This window comes from Halichoerus grypus, chromosome 4 (genome assembly GCF_964656455.1).
Source record: "Halichoerus grypus chromosome 4, mHalGry1.hap1.1, whole genome shotgun sequence".
In the NCBI taxonomy this organism is placed as follows: Eukaryota; Metazoa; Chordata; class Mammalia; order Carnivora; family Phocidae; genus Halichoerus; species Halichoerus grypus.
This window is the reverse complement of record NC_135715.1, coordinates 114,748,276-114,774,131: the sequence shown is the minus strand read 5'-3', so window position 1 is coordinate 114,774,131 and position 25,856 is coordinate 114,748,276. Positions and strand designations below refer to the sequence as shown.

The 25,856-nt window shown below is 42.5% G+C and overlaps 1 protein-coding gene across 8 annotated transcripts in view; it reads right to left on the bottom strand.

Annotated features, from left to right (window-relative positions):
• Positions 1-25,856, bottom strand: part of LYPD6B (LY6/PLAUR domain containing 6B) — a 165,880-nt gene that overhangs the window by 55,879 nt on the left and 84,145 nt on the right. Inside the window, exon 2 of one of the 8 annotated variants that reach the window (XM_078070770.1) lies at positions 18,788-18,857. The exons of the other annotated variants lie outside the window; for them this stretch is intronic. The gene's annotated coding sequence lies outside the window, so the exon portion shown is untranslated. The remainder of the gene's footprint in view (positions 1-18,787; positions 18,858-25,856) is intronic. 8 annotated transcript variants of the gene reach the window in all.

The window sequence follows — 25,856 nt, the reverse complement described above, 5'->3', positions numbered from 1 at the left end:
AAAGGAGAGGTTGCGGGCCAAAGAGCTTTGCACATTACAGAAACGAGTCTGGAGCAAGAGATTATCAGGGATAAGAGGACTCCCAGTTGCCTCAAGACTTGACTCACGAGTAATTACTTTCTCCTTCACTGGAGAAGTTCATACAGGATTGCTGACTGATGTCTTCGTTGGTGCTGGGAGTCATGAACACCGTAGCTTAATTTCCGCTCTGCATAGATAATGTTTGCCCTATAGCATAGGTAGGCATTGGGTCTGGCTTCAGGCACTATGGACTAGACTGTCTGTAGTAAGTCACCAGTAACAGAGGAAACACAAGGCATCACCTAGCTTGTCCTCATGTCCCAGCTCCATTAGCCTCCTCAAGCTCTGAAGTCTTACTCTGGCCGTCTCCCCAAGCCAACACACGCTTGACACAGCTTTGCCTGGAAGGTCCAGAAACAAATGTGAAATCTATTAGAAGTAATGCTGCCAAGCACCCCCGGGCTCAGCGGACAAGGCTCTTGGGTCCTCTCCAGATGCAGTGATAGGGTTGGGGGGTCCCGTCCAGGGTGCATTCCAGCAGCAGGGGACCACTAACTCTCAAGCTAACACTCATGCCTGCCAAGTCCCAGCCCCCTGGAAGAAAAAGGAGCGCGCAGACGGATGCAATTAGCCAGGCGAATGGGAACTTGTCAAGCCATTTAGATAAGACAGTACTTGAATTTATTTAGTTCCCATTACCGGAGGGTGACTGTGCTTCCGCCCCCTGCTGATTCTGTGGGCTGCACAGCACTTTCCTAGCAAGGAAGTAAAAAAAGAAAGGAGGATGTCTCAGCCTACAAATTCCAGGGCTCTGCCGTTAAATCAGCATGCATCATGTCTTCAACCAAGGTGTAATCTGACCTTAATGGAATCAAGGAACACATCCTGTTGACTTTGTCACAGAACCTCAAACTCAGTGATGAATTTTTTAAGTATCCAATTAATAAAATAAATAAATAAAGATTCCCTACCCAGTTCAATCTTCCTTATACCTCTTAACAAGTGATGACACGTTCACCTTGCTAATGGCTCTGTTTCAATTATTGAGTTGTGAACACCTCAAGAGTCCATATGGAATCTTACTCTTACATCCTTTTCAGGGCCTAGCATAGTCCGACACAAAACAGAAACTTGGTAAAGGCTCAATAACTTATTGCTTCTTGCTTTTGAAATAGCATGCCCTGCAAGGAAGCAAATCCACTCTACCTGCCTCATTTTATCAAAAACAAGACTCCCTCCTCACCCCTGACCCCCACACCCCCTCACCAAACTCACAATAGCAACAGGATCTTCATAATGAATGTCCCCAGTGGATCCAGTGGATCATACAAAACAACAAAGTTACAGATGGAGCTTCAAGGTTGATAAATTCTTGTCCTGTTCTAAAATCTGAGTATAGCTGTCTATTTCCTAGGACTGCCATAACAGGACCACAAGTTTAGTGACTAGCAACAGATGTTTATTCTCTCACAGTTCTGAAGGCCAGAAATCCAAAAATCAAGGTGTCCGCAGGGTCGATGCCCTCTGGAAGCTCAGAGAGACCCTCTGTGCTCCTATACTCTGGTGGCTACTACCTAACAGTCATCTCTGCCTCGGTCTGCTCATGCCCTTTCCCTGGGTTTCTGTTCAAATCGCCCTCCCTCTTCTAAGGACACCAATCACGGGATCTAGGGCCAACCCTAAATCCAGCATGAGTTCATCCTAAGATCATTAACTTAATTACATCTGCAAAGATCCTATTTCCAAATAAGGTCACATTCACAGGTACTGGGGGTTAGGACTTAGATATATCTAGTTGGGGGGGGGGGTACTATTAAACTCACTAAATATCCAAAGTCAGAAAACATCATCTGTACCAGAAAACCCCACCTTCTTCCCAATGCTCTTCTTCATATTAATAGACTCATTTCCTACTCAGGACCCAGGATGAACTCTTTGAGTCATGTTCAAGGCCCTTCAGCCACTTGCTCCCTGGTTCCCTTCAGCTCCATAATCTGTAGTGATGAAGTACAGTTCAATCAGTTCTATCCTACAGAAGTGCTTATGCCTGTCCCCTCTTTCCCATGCCTGCTGCCTGACCACCTTGGCCCCAACTTGAATTCCCTGTCTCCTACCTGCTCTGCCAGCTTCCTTTACGGACCATGTCACATGTTGCTGCTTTAAACAGTGCCCTATCATGCCACAACCCTGTCCCCAGACTTTCAGTGGCACCTCACCAAATGAAGCCCAATCTCTGGACAGCCTAGTATCCAGGTCCACTAGAATGAGCCCCAAACCCTTTCCCAGTCTTATTTTCCACTGCTCCCCTCCACTTGGTGCAGGGTCTGGTCAAAGTAAGTTACTGAATGTTCTTAAGTAGATTCTCAAAGGCCTCCAAGACTTTCAAGCCCCTCTGCCTAGGATTTATTCATGAATTCAACAAGCTTCTATCTTGACCTGTGTTCCCTTGTCAATGTCTTCACAGAACAGCCCAACTCAAAAGAAAACTCATCCATAAGTCTTTGACGAGTTTCATCAACCACACTGGATTCTTCTTTCTTCTAAAATTGAGAAGGCTGCCAGACAGATAGGGCATTCTTGTCCTCTCCTCCCCTTAGTGATTTGAACACGTGTCACAAAGCTCATGACCGAGTCTGGGTGGAACCCTGCTACACTCATATGTATATCTTCTTCATAATCTGCCACAGCACCTTGCATATAACATGTGCTCAGAAATATCTGATCAATAAAAGGTATACTGAGTAAGTAATACAGTCTCTGCCTTCAAGCAGCTTACATTCAGGGACCAAGGGAGGATGGGATAAGCACAAAGGTGAACAACAATAACTAATACCATACTGTATCATAGAAGTAGAGATGAAATTCTGGGGGAAATACAGAAACGGAAGTTTTGAAAAGGGTGAGCATTTCCTAAAGAAGTAGAACTTAAGAGAGATCTTGAAGGATATACAATATTTTGATGAGCAAAAAGTGGTAAGTCAGGAAAGAATTAGGTGCAGAAGAAGCAGCATCTATAAAAGAGCCAGGTGAAAGCAAATGGCATTTTCCCACTTCCATGAAGAGCAGAGCTTTCTGGCCCACTGACTGAGTGAATGGTGAGTAATGGAAAGCAGTGCTAAGAAGGTGGGCCAGCATCTCAGATGCTATGCCAAGGAATTTGAAATGGACTCTGCAGGAGATGGAAATCATGGAAGGCTTTCAAACAGGTGTGATGTGGTCACATCTGCACTTTTAGATGAGCACTTATATGGTACTGCAGAGCCTAAACCTGGGTATGCATCAGAATCATCTGTAGAGTTTCAAGACTGCTTAATACAGAAGGAAAAATACAAACAATATAACAATTCTCTATTCATAATAAAATCATGTTGCTGTTTTGCCACTGTGGCTTTAGAGTTTTTAAGAGAAATAAACCATACCTATCCTTGAGCTCCATTTTGTTCCCTTCCCCTCAAATAAACACTTCCCTTCAGTGAATATCCTTCTAGTCCATGTTTATACAGAGAAACAGAGATAGATGTATACATCCATAAGAACCATATAGCATTTTTTTTGTGTTAAAATCATTAATAATACATTTAGCAAATATTGCTCTAAATTTGCTTTACTCACTGGAAGCATCTTGAAAAATTCAGATTCCTGCATCCCATCCAGATCTAATGAATCACAGATCACTGAGTGGAGGGGCGCCTGGGTGGCTCAGTCAGTTAAGCATCTGCCTTCGGCTCAGGTCATGATCTCAGGGTCCTGGGATCGAGCCCCATATCGGGCTCCCTGCTCAGTGGGGAGTCTGCTTCTCCCTCTCCTTCTGCCGCTCCCCCTGCTTGTGCTGGCTCTCACGCACTCTCTCTCTGTCAAATACCTTTTTTTTAAGATTTATTTTTTTTAAAAAACAATCACTGAGTGGAGGTGTCCAAAAATATGCAGTTTTTAATAACTCTCAGTTCATTTTGATGTCACTAGACCTGGACTGGGGTGTCATGGGTGTAGAAGACCAACTAAAGAGAAGATAAAGCAGAGGTAGGAAGAGCAGCAAGAATGATGATTCAAGCAGGGCTGCTGCAGTCCTAAGGATGGGAAATAAACATGGAAACAAAAGACAGGGGACAGATTCTGAGGTCCTGTGAGGATACAAGCAATAGGACTTTACAGCAAATTAGAATCTGAGGTGAGAAGTAGTACACCTAATAAATGGCCCTAAGGATTTTAACTTGAATGAACTGGAGGACAGTAACATCCTTAACAAACATGGAAAACTCGGATGGAAGAGCTGGCTGTGGAAGAGAAGATGGATTTGGTTTTAGATGTGTGAACCTGAGGGTTTCTGTGGCATCTTAAGTATCTCCAACAGGCATTTATAGGGGCTAGATTCAGGCAATGAAGGTTGGGAATCATAACACAGATCCAAGATTCCCTACTTAAAGGTAATAGCTGTGCACATGGAACTGGGTATGTCTGTTTCAGGAGAGAGAGGAGAGAGCCCTGGGCAGGTCCTTCAGGGATGCATACATTTAGGAGAGAACACCTGAGGAGGAGCAAGCTGATGAGATAAAGGAGTGACCAGGAGTAGAAGGGCCACTGGGAGCGGGAAGCCACAGGATGGATCAAGGGTCAAGAATCCACCACCATGAGTGTGATAAAGAGAAGGACTGAGAGACATTGCAAGATTGGAGAATCAGGAGCGTTTAAGGACTAGTAGCGATCCTAGCAGGAGAGGTCACATGTGACATGCTTGAAAAACAGAGCAGCAACGTTAAGCTACTCTTTAGTGTTGAAACTTGAAGTCAAAAAGAACAGCTGAGGGATAGCTATTTTAGGGTTTAGGACAGGAGATTTGAATATGTAGAATGTGAGAAAGGAACCAGTGGTAAAGAAAGAATCCCTGAGAGTTTCAAACCTGAAGACACCAGGTGGCAAGAAGGCAGGGGTGGATCTTAGGTTGAAAACAGAGATTATTTAAAAGCAGACAGAGCAACTCAAACCTCCAGAGCCTCTCCTCATCCCTGCGTAGGCAAGGCATCTAACCCTATGGAAGACTAGGGCTCTGTGCTTTGGAAAAATTTAACAAGAGGATTCTCTGAATTCAAAAGCACGGGGCACAGTGGAGCAGTGGGATGAACTGTCTCCCTTCATACCCCACCTCACTCCTCCCTCCCTTGGGAGACTGGAAAATTCCTCTCTGGAAAAGAGAAACACCCATATATACTCACCAACCATCAGCTACAGGAAAACCCCACTCATTCACATGGAATTTTCAGCCAAGGATAGCCAAGGATCACCAGGCATTTGAGGAAAGTCTCCCACATGAAGCCAAATCAAACAGATAAATAAGTCACATGGAACTCAGAGACCCTAAAGAAGATGAAGATTTTATGACTATCTAGAAGCCACAATGGCCTGGAGAGATAATAATTTGGCTGCATGGTTTTTTTAAAAAATGGGGGAAAAAATCACACAAATATCTCTATTTCTAAACTTGTCCTGAAAAATCAAAAGTCTTGCAATTCCAGACTCACATGGAGCCTGGAGCTAAGAGCCAGAAAGAGCCAGGCTAAGAAAGGGTTGGTGAGCCCAGACATTCTTTTGAGGAGAGGGTTCAGAGGTATTACCAGATTCACAGGGGTCCATGACCCAAAAAGAAGGTAAAAGCCTTGAAACAACCCCTCTTCCTTTCTCCATCTTCCTGGGAAGATGTAACAATTTAGAGTGCAGCTAAAAGCTTTTAGAAGGAACATCCACGAGTTGATGTGTTAAATCAACTCATGCGCATCTGTCCAGTTCAAAAGGGAAAATGCCGAGCACTTCAGGGAATGTGAGGAATTAGAAGCTTGCATATAGATATCACCCTATTACTGCTTGTGTACTGAAACTGCAAAGATTAATGGGTCAGGAGAGGTCTGCTCTTGCAGCCATCTAGAAATATCCTGAAGAAAAAAGGAAGAATCAAAACTGCTCACAGCTCAGAACACATGACTACTAGAATCGCTGACTTGATTAGAAAAGAAAATACACACACGCATACACACACACATTGGCTCATATGCATACATTTGTAATCAGCCAGACCTGCTGTACCCAATCCCAAGGCTTCCTGTAGTCATCAGACAATTTGTTCTGACTGGAGGTAATCACAGTTCATAAATAAGTTCCTGCCAAATAAGAATTAATTTAAATTCCTCTCAAAGCTTTTCAAGAGACAGAAAGGCTGCCCTTCAGAGATGCCTTCTCCCAGGTTAATGAGTTGGATTATTCTGTTTATCACAAGCCAAAGGTAACTTGGTAGTTGGACTGATAAAAATTCTTTCTCAAATTGCTTCACCATGGGGTTTCTGCTTTGTTTGGTTTTGAGCAGAGTTTTTAGCCTCACAATGATCCCCAAAGCTTCTGGAAGCAGAACAGGTGTTGGGGGCTTGGGCACAATAAGGCTCAAACAGAATTTGGGTCAAAACTCTGGAGGAACCCCTGAGAACATGGGATTGTGCATCCTCCTGTGTACAGTCCTAGCTCCGGACTGTGCAGGAAGAGCCCTTCACCTGACCATCAGCCAGGGTTACCACTGGTGGGACGGGGCCTCAGGAAGAGATCTGTATTCCAGATTCAGTTACAGAACTTTCCATGTGGGCACCTCTAGTTTCTTGCCCTACTTGACGATGCTACTAGGAAATCTAAGAGATAATAGTCTAGAAAAAGCTCTGCATCACTTTGAAAAATGTCCCTAGGGCCAGCAAGTAAGTATGAGCTCTCCCACAGCGACCAGCTCAAAAGTTTCCAATGCCTATTCTTTGTTTCTTGAGGGATTTTCCTGGATTGCTTTTCCTTCACATATCCTTGGGGTGGTTAATATTTGGGATTTTGCAGGAATGGCTCCAAAAGCTATAGTTCTTGGGGGCACCTGGCTGGCTCAGTCAGTTAGGTGTCCAGCTCTTGATTTCAGCTCAGGTCATGATCTCGGGGTCGTGAGATCAAGCCCCACATCAGGCTCTGCGCTGGGCATGGAGCCTGCTTACAATTCTCTCTTCCTCTCCCTGCCCAGCTCTCTCTCCTTCTCTTAAACACACACACACACACACACACACACACACACACACACACACACACACAAAAGCCACTGTTCTCTTCTAACAGTCTAAAGCTCAGAGGGTCTACAGTATCCTAGGGTCCTCTTGCCTGGGTCTTCCAAATTAACTGCTAACATGACTACAACATTTCACTAAAATTTCTCTAACAATTTTCCATTGCTCCTCAGAAAAAGGTAAAACTCCTTTCATACAGCCTGGCGTGGCCTGGCCCCAGACACCCAACCTCCTCCCCAGCCATTGTCCTTGGTGCTCTATCTGCTCTGGCCGCACTGGCCTCCTTTCTGACATTCACATTTACCATGTTCCATCCTCCCACAAAGCCTCTGGGCATGGTGCCCCCCAACATACAGAGCTCGCCCATCTTTTCATCTTGCCCTTAACTCTTACCCATCTTTTCTATTTCGGTCCATTAGCCACTTTGCCTGGGAAGCCTTCTCTGACCTCTCTCACTGTGTTTAACTCTATCTAATAAAGGCTCTCAGAGTGGTCTACTTTTCATTCTCCTGGGAGTGCTTAACACAGTTGCAATTTTATGTTTGCTAGTATGATTAAATGATTAATATCTGTCTCCGGCACTGGATTTTAAGCTCTGTGAAAGAAGAGACCATGTCTGTTCTTGTTCACCCATTATACCACCTTTGCACAGACTAGAGGCTTAATAAATATCAGATGGATGCATAGAAGCATGGACACACCTTAGAAGGACTGTCTTCTTGCCCCTCCACTCTTATTTTTACCTTTGGTCATAGGTTACCTCTGCTGGGAAGGTTCTGCCCCCCACCCCACCCATTCCACCTGTTGTTTGTTCAGAGGTCTGTCTCCCCTATTACTAGGAACAAAACCTGTGCACATTCTCTTAATTCCATTAAGTACATCCCCCAATTTCTCTTTGTTTTGACTGTCATCCTTAGTTTCACGGGTCACCCCTCCACTTGAGGACTTGACTACCACACTGTGGAGTGCAGTACCTAGCTTCCTGAGCAGTCCCTGAGGGGTGGAGGATGCCAGCTTCAGATAAAGCAGAGTTGGCACCTCATGGCACAAAATTACCGACATGAAAAGGGCCTGGGAGTGAGGCCAGCAGATAAATCCACCCTCCTTTCTCCCTACCAGGGACTATTTGGAGGTATAGCCCCTCCTTGCAACCCTCCTAGAGAGGTGCTGAGCCAGGTGAAGAAGCTACTGAGAGAGAGATACGGTTCTTCATGGCCTGTGGAAAGGCTCTAGCCAACACACCTAAGCAGCCCCTCTTCCCTGTCCCCCTTCTTCTCCCTCGTACTCACACCTGGGGCTTGCATCTTCCATATAAATTGTTAGCACCTTAATTCTTCTCTAGCTTGCTTTCTTAAGCATTCAGACTGATACCCTCTGATACCGCCCATATCCTCTAAAGGGAGAAACTGCATCTACAGCCCAAGCACATAGCACGCTTTCGAGGGGAGCTTCTCACTAAACGTCAAATGAGTATCCAAAGCTATTGTAATCTTGGCCTGGACTGACAGAAGGGAATTCACAATCCCTTTGCTTAATTCTGCCCTGGCCAGACCCACCATCAGTAGTACTGATTTTCATTTTGAGAAACCCACTTTAAAAGTGCTTCTCAAAATTTTTGAATGACAGGCCTCTTAAGGATGACAGATTCATGAACCCTCTGCCCAGGTAAACACACGTGCATCAGTTTGCTTTCAGTTTAGGGGTTCACAGAACCCCTGAAGCCCCATCCGTAGATCTCATGTTAAGAAACCCTGCTTCAGAGAAACAAAACCACAATCAATAAACAGTGACAAGAAAAGCAACTGAAAGAACTCAATCTTAAAAGAAAAAAATAAAATCAAGGAAGAATGATAGGAAAGCTGGTATATTTGAAGGCCTATCAAGTAGGAGAGGTATCAGATGTTTGTTCTTACAGTTCCTCATCTGGGGGCAACTTCTCGGACTTCTCCAGTCAGACTGAGCTGTGTTCCTGTAGCCTGTGTGTATGTAGCAGTTCTAGCCCATAAAACACTAGGCCGTCATCTAAAGGGCCAGATAGAGGTACCGCCTTGGCCGGACACACACACACACACACACACACACACACACACACGCATGCACGCGCACGCACGCACACAGTGGTAGGAGACCCCATACCGTCCCTGTTTTCTCTTTGCTTTATAAAAATCGTTCTCAGCTTCGGGCGTCTGGGTGGCTCAGTCGGTTAAGCAACAGACCCTTGATGTCTTCTCAGGCCATGATCTCAGGGTCGTGGGATCAAGCCCCACCCCTCGTCAGGCTCCGCCCTCAGCCAGGAGTTTCTCTCCCTTTGCCCCTCCCCCAACTCGTGTGCCCAACTCTAAAACGAATAAATCTTAAAAGAAAAAAAGAAAAAAAATCCTTCTCAGCTCATGGGCCACACAAAAACAGGTGGCAGGCTGACTTGGGTGCCTCGGACCATAGTCGGCCATCCCCTACCCTGGACTGCAGCCACTGATGAATCCATCCCCCCACCTCCACACAGTGAGCTCCCCCATGGTGGAAGTCAGAACTTATTTCACCCAGGGGTCCCAGCTCTAACAGTGATGAATACACAGTCCAAGCTTAATAACTGCATATCAAATGAAAAAGTCCTGCTCATCTTTCAAGACTGAGCTCAGGGGACACCCTCCACAGAGGGACCTCATCCTCCAGTTTGATCGGGTCTCGCCTCACCCGGCAGTGCTTGCTGACCAGTACTGGGCCCCTGCTTATGCTGTGTATTGTGTTGTCCACCAGCTGAAGAGACCTACAGTGGGTGGCTTACGCAGAAAACCCAGAGAATTCGTCTCTTGACAATTCTCAGATTGATTTCTCACTTTCTCATGTGAAATATAAAATAACCACTATGTTTCCATAAAGTAGCCTTTTTAAAAGTCCTATCTAAAGTGGAGATGGCTCCAAGAAAGCTGTTAAATATTCTTCTGCAGCTGTTCACATCTTAGCATTTAATTAGTTATAATTGCAATTTTAAAAACAATTAAACTCCGTGGGTGTTATTTACTGCATCTCATGATGATTCTGGTTTTTATGCTCCTCAAAAGAGAATTGGACGGAGATATCTGGGTCTACAAACTATCAGGATTGAAAGGAAAAGTTTTTGTCACACACACTAATTTCTTTTGCCATTCTTTTGGGGTGAGAGTGGGGTGATTTGAGAAAACATTTTGCAATTTCAAAAGACAGATTTCTAAAACCATCAAATGGGATATCTAAAACTTGGTGGTGTGTACTTGTGGTTTTCACTGATGTCCTCAGCACAGGAAGACAAAGAACAGCCATTTCCCACATAACACCTTGCCCTGATGAAAAACTCCATGGCATTTATGTTCCTAAAAACAAACTGGAGTGGAGGGGGGTGGGAGGGTTGGGGTGGCTGTGTGATGATGTTGGGGAGGGTATGTGCTATGGTGAGCGCTGTGAATTGTGTAAGACCGATGAATCACAGACCTGTACCCCTGAAACAAATAATACATTATATGTTAATTAAAAAAAAAAAAAAACTGGAACCAAATTTTATATAACACTAGCCAAGAAGCTGGGGAGGAAAAATAAAGGGGAATTAAGGTATGTTAATGTGCTTGCTTTACCAGAAAGGAAGCTACCAATTAACTTAAACTAAATGGAAAATAAATGATTTTATGAATATTTAAAAAAATATATTAAAAAAAATCCACAAATGTAATGTGGTATTCTAGATGGGCTCCTGAAACAGATAAAAGACATTAGGTAAAAACTAAGGAAATGTGAATAAATATGGACTTTAATTAATTATAATGTATCATCATTGGCTCATTAATTTTGATAAATGTACCACATTAACATAGGATGGTAATAATAGCAGGAAGGGGGTGTGGGGTGTATGGGAACTCTCTGTACTATCTTTTCAACTTTTCTATAAATCTAGAACTAGTCTAAAGTAAAAAGTTTATTAATTTTGAAAAACAGGGGTAGTCCTTAAAGACTACAATTAAGATATGTAGCTTATAATCAATCAGGTAGAGAGGGAAAGGGTAAATATTTGAGAATTTTAGTCCAAGAAAATGCAGGAAATAAGAATACCAATAGGGGGTACAGATGAGTAAGCACAATACACAGCAAATACAAAAGTGGCAAAAATAAGGACTGAATGCGAAGAATGTGGTATCTCTTATTTCCCTGATTAAATACTGGGCAGCTGCCCTCTGACTCCCTTCACACTCCTAACATTTTTCACTCCTATCCCAGGCAGCTTATTAGTAGTCTGTGATTAGGGCAACCAATTAAGAAATATTACCTGAGTCTCAGGTAAAAGATCCTTAGAAAATGCTATGGTACCACATTCCCCAAAACAGCAAGGCTCTTCCTCAACTGTGCCTCCACACACCTAGCACAGGACCTGCAGACTGCAGGGGCTTCACATTTGGAGAGATTAGCCAGGCAATACCCTGGCTGGGCAATGAACTCACCTGGGCGCTCTTAATGAAGACCAATGCCCAGAGACACACCAACAGATTCTAATTTAATTGGTCTTGGGTGGGGGTCAAAACATCAGTATTTTTTTAAAAAAGCTCCCCAAGGAGGTTCTAACATGCAGCAGGGTTGAGTATATAGGGTAAGTCTCTAAGATGAACTAGAGCAGAGCTAGCCTGGGTATTAAGAAATCAGTTAACTTTTTATTACAACAGTACAGATGTGGGGATTTCAGATCATTACTCTTTCTTCTTCCTCCAGCAACTGAGAGGTCTGCTTGTAAGTGTTAAGGGTGTAAGGAGGGGACACAGGTGTCATATAAACCCCAAGGTCTACTGGATGGTCTGATAAGAAATGCTCCTTATGAATTCAGATAGTATTTTAAGTCCTCAAAGAGGAAGGATATATTTTGGGGGGAAAAAAAAACTTTTTTAAAAAGCAGTGACCCTCTCTCAACAACTGATAGAACAACTAGACAGAATATCAGCAAGGATATAGAGGAATAGGAAAGAACAACATCGGGGCGCCTGGGTGGCTCAGTCGGTTAAGCGTCTGCCTTCAGCTCAGGTCATGATCCCAGGGTCCTGGGATCGAGCCCTGCTTTGGGCTCTCTGTTCCACGGGAACCCTGCTTTTCCCTCTCCCCCTCCCCCTGCTTATGTTCCCTCTCTCACTGTGTCTCTGTCAAATAAATAAATAAAATCTTAAAAAAAAAAAAGAAAAGAAAAGAACAACATCAACCAACAGAATCTAACAGACATTTATAGAACACTCCACCCCAAAACAGAACACCCATTCTTTTCAAATGCTCATGAAGCACAAACCAAGAGAGACCACATCATGGACTATAAAACAAACCTCTGCAAATTTATAAGACTTTCTGTCAGCCAGAGGGTATTCTCCAACCACAATGAATCAAACTAGAAATCAGTAAGAGAAAGATAACAGGAAAATCTCCAAATACTTGGGAACAGAGTAATACACTTTTAAATAACCCACAGGTCAAAGACAAGGCTTCAAGGAAATTTTAAAATATATTTAACTGAAAGAAAATGAAAATACAGTATATCAAAATACATTGAACAGTTAAAGCAGTGCAGAGAGGATGACTCGTAGCACTAAATAACAACTATTAGAAAAGAAAGGTCTCAAAGTACTCCAACCTCCCGCGTCAAGAATCTAGAAAAAGAGCAATATAAACCCAAAGCAAGCAGAAGGAAGGAAATAATAAACTGAGAGCAGAAATCACTCAGAGATCCATGGGGGAACATAAAGTGACCAAGAATTCAGGGATTGGAGCAATGCAGCCGCAAACCAAGGAACACCAATGATTGCCAGAAAACCAGCAGAAGCTAAGAACCAAGGAAAGACTCAGCACCCTCCCCCAGCCCCCAGGCTTCAGAGGGAGTGCGGCTCTGCTGACGCCCTGATTTCAGACTTCTAGTCTCCAGAACTGCAAGAGAATAAATTTCTAGGGTCTTGAACCACCCAGTTGGTGGCACTTTGCTATAGTAGCCTAGAAACTAAATGAGCTTCTAATTAGGTGGGGGGGGGGGAAGGAAGAGAAAATTTGATTAATCCAACAAAAGGTAGGAACTATTTTTTAAGTAGCAAATGGGAAAAAAGGTTTTATAGAACAAATACAAAACACAGAATAATATTCAAATATATCAGTAATTCAAAAATTACGGACATATTAAACTCATTTGTGAGAATACAAAAAGCTGAATGGCTTTACAAATCTGATTCATTTATGGTCTTCCAATAACATTTCTAGAATAACAGAACAAAATCATAGAAACCAAATAAAAATGAAGAACATGAAAAAGATACACCAAAACCCCTGAAAAGAAAAAAGCTTGTGTAGCAATGTTTTTTTTTAACTATTTATTGAGAGAGAGTGCATGGGCACATGCACACGCATGGGTAGAGGGCCAGAGAGAGTGAATCCCAAGCAGACGTGGAGCCCAAGGTGGGGGCTCAGCCCCAGAGCCCATGAAATCATGACCTGAGCTGAAATCAGGGGGTTGGACGCTTAACTGACTGAGCCACCCAGGTGCCCCTGGTGTAGCAATATTAATATCAGAGACAAAAAGGAACAAATTCATGCTTATGACACACCAAGGAGAAATAACTACAGTGTTCCTAAACAACACAGCCTACAAAAATATCCAGTGAAAGCTGACAACTGTTAAGGACAAATGGAAAAATGCACAGAGTGACAGATGTTCTCTTCTGAAAGAATCTGATAAAGTATGCAGAAACACACTAGTAGGGTTACAGATCATGTGAACAAAGTAACTAGCAAGATGAATCTAAAAATGTGTTCCAAACCCTAATCCCAACAAACAGAACTCACATTTTTTTTAAGCACTTGGGAACATTTATAAAATTATCCATGTACTAGGTTTCTAAGAAGTCTCAACAGATCTCAAAGAATCCTGGTCATACAGACAATAGCCCTCGGCAAAAACACACTATTGTTTATTTCTGATTTAAATTTCATTCTAAGAGACATGCAAATAATGTAGCAATACCTATCAAAATTTTAAATACACATTTCCCCTTTGCCCTCCAATCCATTCCTTGGAATTTTCCCCATAGATACATTTACAAATGTGCAAAGAGAAGAATGTGCAAGAGTTTTCATCACCGTATTGGCCGTTATTGCAAAAGATACAAAAACCTTCATGTCCACCAATGCGGGAATGATTCAACTGTGGTCTTGTCAGAGAAGTGACTATTAAGAATGAGGCGACACTACGTTTATGATGTTTATGATATGGAAGAGCTCCAAGATCTGCAGGATGTGCAACAATGTATATATATGGTCACACTGTTGTTGTTGTTGTTGTTTTAAATAGAGGGGAATGGCATTTGTTAGAAGGTGGAGGAGGGTCAGAAGAGCTCCAAGATCTGCAAGATGTGCAACAATGTATATGGTCACATTGTTGTTGTTGTTTTTTAAATAGAGGGGAAGGGCATTTGTTAGAGGGTGGAGGAGGGTCAGTAATATATCCTCCAGACTGAGAAGGCACTTTGAAAAAACCAAAGTAAGCCTCTTCCTTCCTTTTACACAGAGTTTTATTCAGGGAACTTCACTGACAGGGCAATAGGGCAGGTGGGTGGACAAGCAGGCAGACGGACAATGGAAGCAGTAATATGCAGCCAATTCTCCACACCTTAACCCCCACCTTTCGTGGAGCTAGGGGCACGGTGGGGAGGTCCCGGGTAGTTACCTCCAGTGGCACCATCCGCACGCCAGAGGGGACAGCAAGGGGGAGGGTCAGCGAGGGAGTTAGTGTTGTCAGCGCTCCTACATTCGAGAAACACCCTGCTAACACAATGTACTCACAGTAGTTGCTTCCTTAAGTACTAGGAGACAGGGAAGCCTTATTTTCACTAAAAGATCATATCTGCATTTTTACCATGTTCGTATATTACTATTCAAATAGGCAGAAAGCTTTTAGTCCCATTATTCATTTAAAATACAGCATCTAAGTAAAATGAAGTCTCTAGTGATAAGCCTAATAAACTGCAGAAATTCCAGATTCCTTTGCACATTCCCTTCAAATTCCTTTTTTGATGAACTGTCAGGCTAACATGTCTGTGCAATTAAACCAGCGAACATGTTCAGCAAGCTTTCCAAGAGGTTCATTATCTGACTGGTATACATAAAGGTGCTCAGTCAAAAACTGCAAAGTCGAACCAGTACAAACAAATGGAAGACTGCTTCCTTTCATTGCAAACCAACTTGGCGAATCCTAGCTACCTCTCTGACCTCTCTCTCCTACCTATTCCAAAAGGACACATCAAGTACCTTCTGGCCTGCCTCCGGACCTTTGCATGTGCTATCCTGTTTCCTGGAATGATCCCATCCCCACACTCCCACCAGATAGTAACATGGCTTACTCCCTGGATTCACGGAGATCTCTGCTCCAATGTCACCTATTTGGAAAGGCCTCCCCTGACCAGCTGATCTAAAACAGTACTACCTTCCCAGACCCTCCCTACCTCTCTACCAGCTTTATTTCTTTTTTCCTCACTTATCACTACCTGACATGATTTCACTGCTTGTCTGTTTGCTTCCCACACTAGAAGATAAGCCCCATGAAACCAGGGTTGACTACTATCCAACAATACCTTGCAGCACACAGTAGGTACTAAATAAACATCATGATTTAAATAAAATTTGCACATGCTAAGTCTATAGCACGGTTTTAGGTTTTAGCCAAACCTTATCTCACATAAATTTATTTTTTTTCCAACTGCAGCTTTTTCTCCTTTTACACCTAGCCAATGATCAAAAATAGGGTAAAGAGAAGACTTCTCTCTGGAGAAAGAACAGACTCAAGAACAGAGAAAGAACTTGTACCATGATGCTGGATTTTGTTGAAATCAACATTTATTTTCTTGGACATCTAACCATAAAAGTTAGGGGAAACCTTTTCATACAGTATGAGGAATAAAAACCCAATGCTACAGAAGTACCCTAAAAGAAAGACTGACTTTAAAGAAGTTTGAATCTAAGCTTACGGGAGGGACCTTGGCCCTCATGGCCCGGCAGGTGAATCCGATTTAGCTAAGTTTCTGAGAGTCAAGGATTCAGCTGCCTGTCCCCTGGAGGGACAGCACCATTCCCTATCAAATTCTGCTCTCTATTAGACTTCTCCCATTTACCTCCTCTGGGCTTCACTTATCAGAGAAAGGGCACTAATCTATGTCAGAATCCTAGGGACAGAAAGAAGTCTCTCCACCCTGCTGCTTTGGGACAGATCTGCTTTAAGGCACCCCCCACTCCTGCTTTGGTTTTTTAAGGGAGCCCCTAACCCTATCAAGCACTGAGTCACAAGCTCATCCAGCACTCTGGTGTCCAAGCTCTGACCCAAAGAGAAGATGGTGTTAGCTCTATGACACTGAGCCAGATGTCCACCGTCCCCAGCCCTTCCCCACCACACCCTTGTAACCCACTAAATAGAGAATCCCACCAAATCCCACCACACCCATGTGGTTCTCTGAGGGCAGGTTATATACTTTTATGGATTAGCACACAATCTGGTACCACCCTCCTAAAACAGCTTCTGGAACCCAATTCCAGCCAAGAAAGTAACTGCCTACTATTAAAAGACCAAAACAAGTAAGAACTAGGTGAGCCAGCACCACCAGCCCCCACCACCGCCGCCCACAGGCTTCTCTAGTCTCTAGTCAGCCAGCTCTCAGCCTAACCTAATTCCTCCGCGAATCAATATAAGACTTATATTTCTTCTCTTGTTTTTCACTGGAAAAGGAGAGGCGTTCCTAATTATTGCCAATCTTATATATCTTCAAATACTTGAGGGCTCCTTTCTGCCTTCTCTTCTCTAGAATAAATGAGCTCTCTTCTTTAAGTCCATGGCAATCATCCAATTTCCTTCACTGTCCCCTTGATCTTGAAAAAGTACAAGTTTGAATCACAGATAAAAACAGTTATATTGCTGCAAGTTCTCCTCCTCTAATATTTAAACCTGCCCAATTATTATACTTCTTGGCCTGTTATACTTTAAACAGAGCAAAGAATGAGAAAACAATCACTTTTTCAAGTGTCTGCCGCCCCTGACCCTGGGTTACCTGGGCAGCGTATGCTTACAGCACTTACCTAAGATTATAAAGTACTCCAGTGACATTATTACAAGAGAGGGCAGGAACAGTGTCAGCCTAATGAGGCAGCAGATTATATCTGATGGTCTCCATCGGAAAATCAGCACAGGCCAGGCTGTGTGCTAATCAACTCACCAACGGCCCTTCACTCTGGGACAACGGTAGCCTTTGTCTACACCTGAGAGGAAAATGAGCTGCCTTCCTTCTAGTGCTAATAAGTTTGTGGAGAGGGGTTATGTTCCATGGGAAAAGCTGGGCTCTCCCGGCCAGGGCAAGAATCCAAAGCAAGGCCCAAGAAGGCAAGACATTCCTTCCCGAGTTGGAACTCGAACCACTTCACTTGAAGGCGGACACTGTGTCCTTGAGCTCAGAATCACCAGCACTTCGATAGGGCCTGACATGTAATAGGGGCTCCATGTCTATTTACTGAATAAAATGAACGAATGAGTGATTAAGATTTTCATTTGGTGAACTTCCTGGTAACCAAAGCAAAATATTAATATACTGGTTCACACAGTTTTCGTGTGTGAATCAAAGAGAAGAAAACACTACTTCAGAAGATAAAGTACTGGTAACATTGTTTTGAAGAATGTTGAGCACAAGCTTCTGTGAGTTCTGTAAAAAGCCTCCGTTGAAAACCCATGAAAAAGGCCAACAAGAAGTCATTTCTACCTAGCAAATACTGTAAAGAGCACTATCTAGTGGTCACACATAGATTTTTCCCATCCACACTGCTTATGGGGCAAAGATCAAGGTCAGGCATCCTTAACAGCCAACAGGAACCCCTTATGGCATCTCACTCACTCACACTGGCTGGCTGGGCAGGGGACAAGAGAGCACAAGTTCCCAGGGGCAGATCATTCCCAGAGGGTTAAATTCGGTTTAGAAATGCATCCATGGTTTCTCAGAGAGCGGGCAGATTCCACTTGCTAATGACGTATAGTTAACTCTAGACCAATGACAAGAGACGGAGTCCATGTACTCAAACAGGGGGTGCAGAGAGTAACAAAGAACAGAAACTGGGCTTAAAAAAAATAATTTCATTGAATAATACTATCCCACATCCTCTCTCACCCCAGGAGGGAAAAAGCCACTCTCTACTGCCCTAGATCCTAAGCAGGATAAAAAGAAACTCAGATGAAGCACTAAGCCTTCCAAATTCTGGAATTTAATGATACTGCAAAAGAACAAAAAGTGAATGAACTGAATGAAAACAGCCTTTTGGAACATCCATCCAAATGAGATCTATGCTAGATTTTCAAACATGAAAACTCTACGGTAAAAGTTATTTGAAACATGGGTTGCTGCCTTTGGAGTAAACGATCAGAGAGCATTTCATGTAAGTTCAGGTGGGGAATTTCTGAAGTATGTCCACATTCAAGTGGAGATCAAAGAAGCCCAACTAAAAGAATTGTGGACTGACAACGACAGCGGTGGTTTGAGGAGAAGTTCTTTTAAAAGGGCTACCTTGAAGATGAGGACTCAGACTTTGGAGGAACCAGGGTGATCGGCAATGGAAGCAATCACATGTGAAATTCCTTAGATAAAAATTGATTAACTTAAAAAAATACATACATACATACATACATAAGAACGAAGAGCCTGAGAGCTCTGCATGTCCGCCAGGTTGAGGTGGGGCGGCAGATCATCTCGCACGCTGTTAAGAAAGAGGCAGTGTCACTGATACATTGTGCCGAATGCACCCAAAAGGGTAGTATCAGGATCTAAAATATGTATTCCTTTGACCCAGCAATTCCACTCCTAGGACTCGATTCTAATGAAAGGTATTTGTTTATAAAGCGCAAAGATGTACAGATTAAAGGACTCCATTGTAGCATGTATCAGTATAGTTTATGGAAGAAAAAATGGAAACAATCTAAAAGTCTATTAACACAAAGTTGACTGACTAAAGCCCGGCATAAAGAACTATAATGATTCTTTCACTCCTGCATGCACAAGCGTTTATTGGGCAACTGTGATGCTGAGCTTGGTTGTGGGTACGTGAGTTACATTACCCAAAGTACAAAAAAAATCCCAGGTCTTGTTGGGTTTATGTTCTAGACGTAATGCTTTTAAATAAACGCTTTTAAGGGGAAATTCCAAAATGGCTACATATTTTTGAAATACATACATATACGTATCTCTAAGACATGTATTTTTGTGTACAGAGAATGTTAGATGTGCCTTTAAATGTAGCCCCCCTTGCAATAGCTCTCAAGCCCCCGTGGGCTCAGAACAAATGGGAAGCCACGGGAGCACTTTTAAAATTAAAAAATAACACCAAGCTTGAGCTTGGAACACAGCCTGAGCTTTGGAACACACTAAGTAGGTTTGACACTGGCTTTGAGAAAGTAGACACTAACTGAATGATCTGAATAATTTACTTAGCCTCGTTAATGTAGTTTCCCCTTCTTCGACTCACAGAATTATCATAAGAGTTCAGAGGAAAAGAAAAATGTCTCACACTCTTCACGGGATGCCTGGAAAATAGTAGATGCTCAATAAAGATCTTTCCCGCCTGTTCTCCTCAGAATGCCTTGGGATGCAGAACACTTCACCACTCAATGTCTTCTCTCCTAGGTGATGATCCAACTTACAACAAAAAACATTTCAGTAAATATTGTTGCTGGATCAAAGAATTTTTCAAGTATCTCTCCTCTCTTTCCCACCCACACAAAAAGCAATCAATCTTCTTTCCCTTTGCAACTACATCTTCATTCTTCTCAGCATAATTCTCTCTTCACAAAAGCGACTGGTTCAAAAAAAATTTTTTTAATTGAGCAGTTATCCATTAGCTGATTCTCACCTGTATTCTGCTGTCCACATTTGTCTCCATAAAACAGTCCTTTCCTCACAAAGCCCAAGAGATCAGCAAGTGCTATTTGTCTGAGGCAACTGGAAGACTCCACCTGCCAGGGCAGGCTGCAAGTCCTAAACTGACTACAGTGACCTCACAACTTGCTTCTACTGGAGGTTTTCCCCTAGTTCACACGCTCTGCTTAATGCCCCAGCCTGCAAGCCCAATAAATCTTTCTTAGAGTATCTATTAGATAGTTGCAATCGTGAAAATAAAATCCAGCGGCATAAAGGAAGCTCTCTTGTGGGCCCACTGCCACCTGGGAAATGGATATTCTAGCAGGGAATCTGCTAAGAAGCTAATCAAGACCCAGAGTCTGCAGGTGCCAGAGTTAGCCTCCAGCCGCAAGCTCAACCAAAAGCCACATGAATTCCTTCATTGAGTCCAGGACCAGAGTAGCTTATGGAGTATTGAAAATAACATTTCTTATAACTCGCTACCTCTATACCATGTTTCATCAGATAAGTACTTTCAGGAACTTAGCACCAAGACCAGAATTGTATCTTCTGAATACAATTCAGAATTACTTCAGAATTCTGAAGGAATGCTCAGTTTAATCTTCTAGGCCTATGAGAACTGTGTAATCCATTTATTTTTCTTTTTGCTTTGGTTACCAGGAAGTTCAGAACCAGATATAGATCTTAACTCATTTACTCATTCATCTATTCAGTAAACATATAGAGAACCCCATCACATATCAAGTATCACACAAAGTGCTGGCAATTCTGAGCTCAAGGACATAGTCCATTTTCCAGAAAGTCTTGGACAGATACTGAATTAACAAGTGGCCATAACTATGACTGAGATACACAGAGTATAGTCAGAGCTCAGAGGAACCGCATGCCATGCCGCCTGCTGGCAGGAATGGGGGCAGTGGGTTGGAAGATGGCAAGGAAAAAGAAATCAAGAAAGGTACCCCTTAAAAATGACATATTAGCTCTGCTCTTGGTAAATTAGCTCTCATTTGATTTCTGATGTTTCTGGATTCTTTTAAAAATGTTTTAAACTTTCACAGAAATAGACTGAAAAATACATATTCATTCATTCATAAGCATGTTTAAATATACATACTGAACAATATCCTTTTAACCTAGAGGAACCCTCAATATTTACAAAATACAGCTTCTAGTGGGGTATTACAAGGGACCCTGGGGAAAATCAGATATAACTAGGAGTAATCTGCTTTGAAGAGTTGATTCTTGAATATCCTGTGAATATTTTCTAGGATTCCAAAATAACTTTGGTTTAAAAATATGAAGGTATCTTATTAATTTATCATATTCCTAACTTTGTCGGCTTCACTATTGTTGGCTCCAGTACACCAACGTCAAAGATCTTGATTTGATAGCTCTGGGCCGGTCGACAGTGATTGACAACAAGGATTAACTATATGGTTTCTAGATGGACCCTGGCTTACTTCCAGATTTAGCTAATGTTAAACCAACACATTCCTTTGCCTCCCCCGATAGCAACATATTCCTTTTCCGCGGCATACGCTGTGAGAGAATGGGGTCGCTGGCACAATTTCAAGTTATATCATTGATTCAAATCTATCCCCAAGCAAACCTGCTTTTATTTCAGAGGAACACTCTCTAGTGATCTGAATTGCAGGGGCAGTAAAACAATTGTACATTTATGTAGCATTCCCAGCCCCAGAGGAATAGTTTTCTAGGCCTGCAAATACCTAAGAAGCAATAAAGAGTTTCGTGGGTTGGAGGAGTCTCCTTTTTGTCTGTTTTGTTTTTTTTTTTTAAATCAGAATTCCATGTAATAGAAAGATGATGAATTCGGTGCTTAACAACAACTGCTCTAATAAAGTATATTATATGCATAATTCTCACTTAAGAGTAACTACTGCATAAACCTATGGTAAAAGTGGTAATATTCAGCTTATCTATCAGAAGCAGCAAGAAAAATAAGTTGTGCCTTCAGGGAAGAGCTGCGGGGAGATGCCGACTGACTACTTCCTTGGGTTTCCTCTGCCCAGAACATTCTCCAGCTGGTATCCACAGGGTTTCCTCCCTCCCTTCCTTCAGCTCTCTGCTCAACTGTCCCCTTATCAGAGAGGTCTTTCTTGACCATATTTCTTTAAAAGCAATGCTTGCATTCCCTAACCCCCTTCTCTACTTGCTTGTTGCTTTTCTTTCTTTTTTTTTTTTTCTTTTCCATGTATTTGTTTGTGCACAGCACTTACTACCACCAGAAACAGGTTCCTTTTCTCTCTTCCATGAGTCTAACATATGCCCAGAGAGCAGAGGCTGGGTTTTGCTCAATATTGTATCTCCAACACACCTGGCACCAGGCAAGCATTCAATAAATACTTGATGAATGAATGATTTCTTTTTAACTCTTTCCACTCACTCACATTCCATCCAAGCATCTCAATAGTGAAACCAAGGCAGAGAGAAGGTAGAAATTTTCCCAACATCCTCTTCTCTCTTATTCTAGCAAAGAACAGCACTCTACGAAAAAGTCAAAGCTGATCCAAACAAATGCCCCAAGAATCTGTTAATCCTGGCACATACATCTAGAACTGTACCTTACAGAGCAACAATTGAATGTATTTTGATTTAGTGGCTCTGACACTCTTGAAAGGTGCCCACTTTGCGTGGTTCCCAAACATGGTCTCCAAGAGTTTCTCCATAAAAGGAGAAATCAAACACTCTGTCAAGTTATCACCTTAAAATGAGACCAATGTAACTAACTATATTGACTCCCTGTCCAGCATCTAAGTTAAAGGGGCGGGGAGAGGTACTAAGACCAGTGATTACCAAGGACACTGTGCATGCATGAACTTCATTAAATGGACCACACAGCTCCAGTTTACAAAGGCTACTTTGCACTTCAGAATCTCTCCAACCAACAACATTACCTTCCTGAATATGAGTCTATAAGACCCTGTAAGTCTTAAGTGTAGCTAAGAGGAAGAAACCCAGATACGCCAAGAAATGAAAGGCTGTGAATCACTTAAATCACACGAGATCTAGAACCTACTAAAAACAGAACCATGAAATAGAACTAAATAAGCAATAAAGTGTCTGATCCATAATTGCTTTTGGTTCTGTTGCTACAAGAGCACATATCAGAGAAAAAATTTTAAGAATGAGTAAATAAGTAAAAGCTTCAGTCCACAGAAGCTAAGGGGCTCTGGGCAGACCATAATTCTGTCTCAGTATTCTGTCTTGACGTTTGCTACCAAAGTGTTCTACTAAACTGCCTGCCAAGGAGCAATGAAGCAGAGCCCTAGTAATTCTCTCAGCAAGCTACTGAGATTGGAAGGCTAATTTAATGGGGCAGGGCCAAGTGCACTTAACAAACTGCACATCTGTAAGATGGAAATACGTTGTCCTCGTCTTTAGCAGTAACTCTCACTAAGTAGCTCTCAAGGAGTTTTGAAGCCTTTCTCCTTCTCGATGTGTAGCTGCCAATGAGTGTACTTCCTTCTGCAGAAAAGAGGCTGCCAAAATGGGGGGCTGTACCCTAGACCCACTGGAGCTGCTGTGAATTGAAAATTTTGAGCTGCATCTGATCCCGTCCCTGAAGAACACATGGAATCTTGTTCTCCATGTTAGTAACCTATACACCTTTTCTAAGTCCCTTTCACCTTGCCCAAACGGAAATCAAATCATGGAATCACATGGAAGGGGAGGGCATTTCCACGTCAAGCTTTTGGGTGTAAGCCAGGCCACCTGGGCGGCCCCGAGATATCTGCTTCTATCTGCTGTGCATGGGGAGAGTGCAGCCCAACCCTGAAAAAGAGGAGTTTTCAAGACCTCAAAAAGATGAACTCCATTTTAAGCATGGCTATTCTTTTGATGTAAGGAATCAGACTCTTGTCTGCCCAGCTTTATATGATTCTATGCAACATGGCTCTGACTTGCCTAGGATTACATTTCTAAAAAAGGGAGCATAACTGTATGGAAAGCACCCATGACACACGGCTTTGCTCAGCCACTCACTGCAGCTCTGGGCACATCACTTCTCCTTTCTTGGTTTCCGTTTTCCCAGCTCTAAGGCAAAAATAATAAGACCAAAATCATATCTGAGACTGCTGTCTACCTTCAGATCCTCTGGTTTTCTGGGGTTTTCTGGGATGTCTCTCTCTTTGAAAGTAGTATTTTCATCATCCATTCTTTCTGGCCTTTCTGGTTAGCCCTTATTCATCCCCAGAGACTTTACTAGTCAGATGTCCTTTGCCTTATGCTGGAGAATATTCTGTATGACTCTTCAAGTCACATAAGAGACTAAGACACACGCGTACTTTCTTTGGGGAGCCTGCAGATAGGCCCTTTCTAACCCTTGGCTCATAAACTCGTATACAGAAGACTTGCAGCCTTTAAGTAATTAGTGACCTTCCCAGAATGCTTTTCTCTTCTCTCCCTTCTCTTCCGTTTTCCTCATATTTTCTCAATCTTTTTCTTTTTTTCCTCCTTTCTCATCTTTTCTCACTTGGTCCTGCCAGCACAACTAAAGGGGTTATTTAGTCCCATTGGTAACCCGTAGGAAAATAAGAAATCGCTGCTTATCTTCAACGAACAGAACCATGAGATTAGGACTGAAAGCTATTTGAAGCACATTCATGTTGACAACATTAAGAAAGCTGTAACATATGTGGAAAACCCCAAAGACTCCACCCCAAAACTGCTAGAACTCATACAGGAATTCAGTAAAGTGGCAGGATATAAAATCAATGCACAGAAGTCAGTGGCATTCCTATACACCAACAACAAGACAGAAGAAAGAGAAATTAAGGAGTCAATCCCATTTACAATTGCACCCAAAACCATAAGATACCTAGGAATAAATCTAACCAAAGAGGCAAAGGATCTGTACTCAGAAAACTATAAAATACTCATGAAAGAAATTGAGGAAGACACAAAGAAATGGAAAAACGTTCCATGCTCATGGACTGGAAGAACAAATATTGTGAAGATGTCAATGCTACCTAGAGCAATCTACACATTCAATGCAATCCCCATCAAAATACTATCCACTTTTTTCAAAGAAATGGAACAAATAATCCTAAAATTTGTATGGAACCAGAAAAGACCCCGAACAGCCAGAGGAATGTTGAAAAAGAAAAGCAAAGCTGGCGGCATCACAATTCCGGACTTCCAGCTCTACTACAAAGCTGTCATCATCAAGACAGTATGGCACTGGCACAAAAACAGACCCATAGATCAATGGAACAGAATAGAGAGCCCAGAAATGGACCCTCAACTCTATGGTCAACTAATCTTTGACAAAGCAGGAAAGAATGTCCAATGGAAAAAAGACAGTCTCTTCAACAAATGGTGTTGGGAAAACTGGATAGCCACATGCAGAAGAATGAAACTGGACCATTTCCTTACACCACACACACAAATAGACTCAAAATGGTTGAAAGACCTCAATGTGAGACAGGAGTCCATCAAAATCCTAAAGGAGAACACAGGCAGCAACCTCTTCGACCTCAGCCACAGCAACTTCTTCCTAGAAACATCGCCAAAGGCAAGGGAAGCAAGGGCAAAAATGAACTATTGGGACTGCATCAAGATAAAAAGCTTTTGCAAAGCAAAGGAAACAGTCAACAAAACCAAAAGACAACCGACAGAATGGGAGAAGATATTTGCAAATGACATATCAGATAAAGGGCTAGTATCCAAAATCTATAAAGAACTTATCAAACTCAACACCCAAAGAACAAAGAATCCAATCAAGAAATGGGCAGAAGACATGAACAGACATTTTTCCAAAGAAGACATCCAAATGGCCAACAGACACATGAAAAAGTGCTCAATATCGCTCGGCATCAGGGAA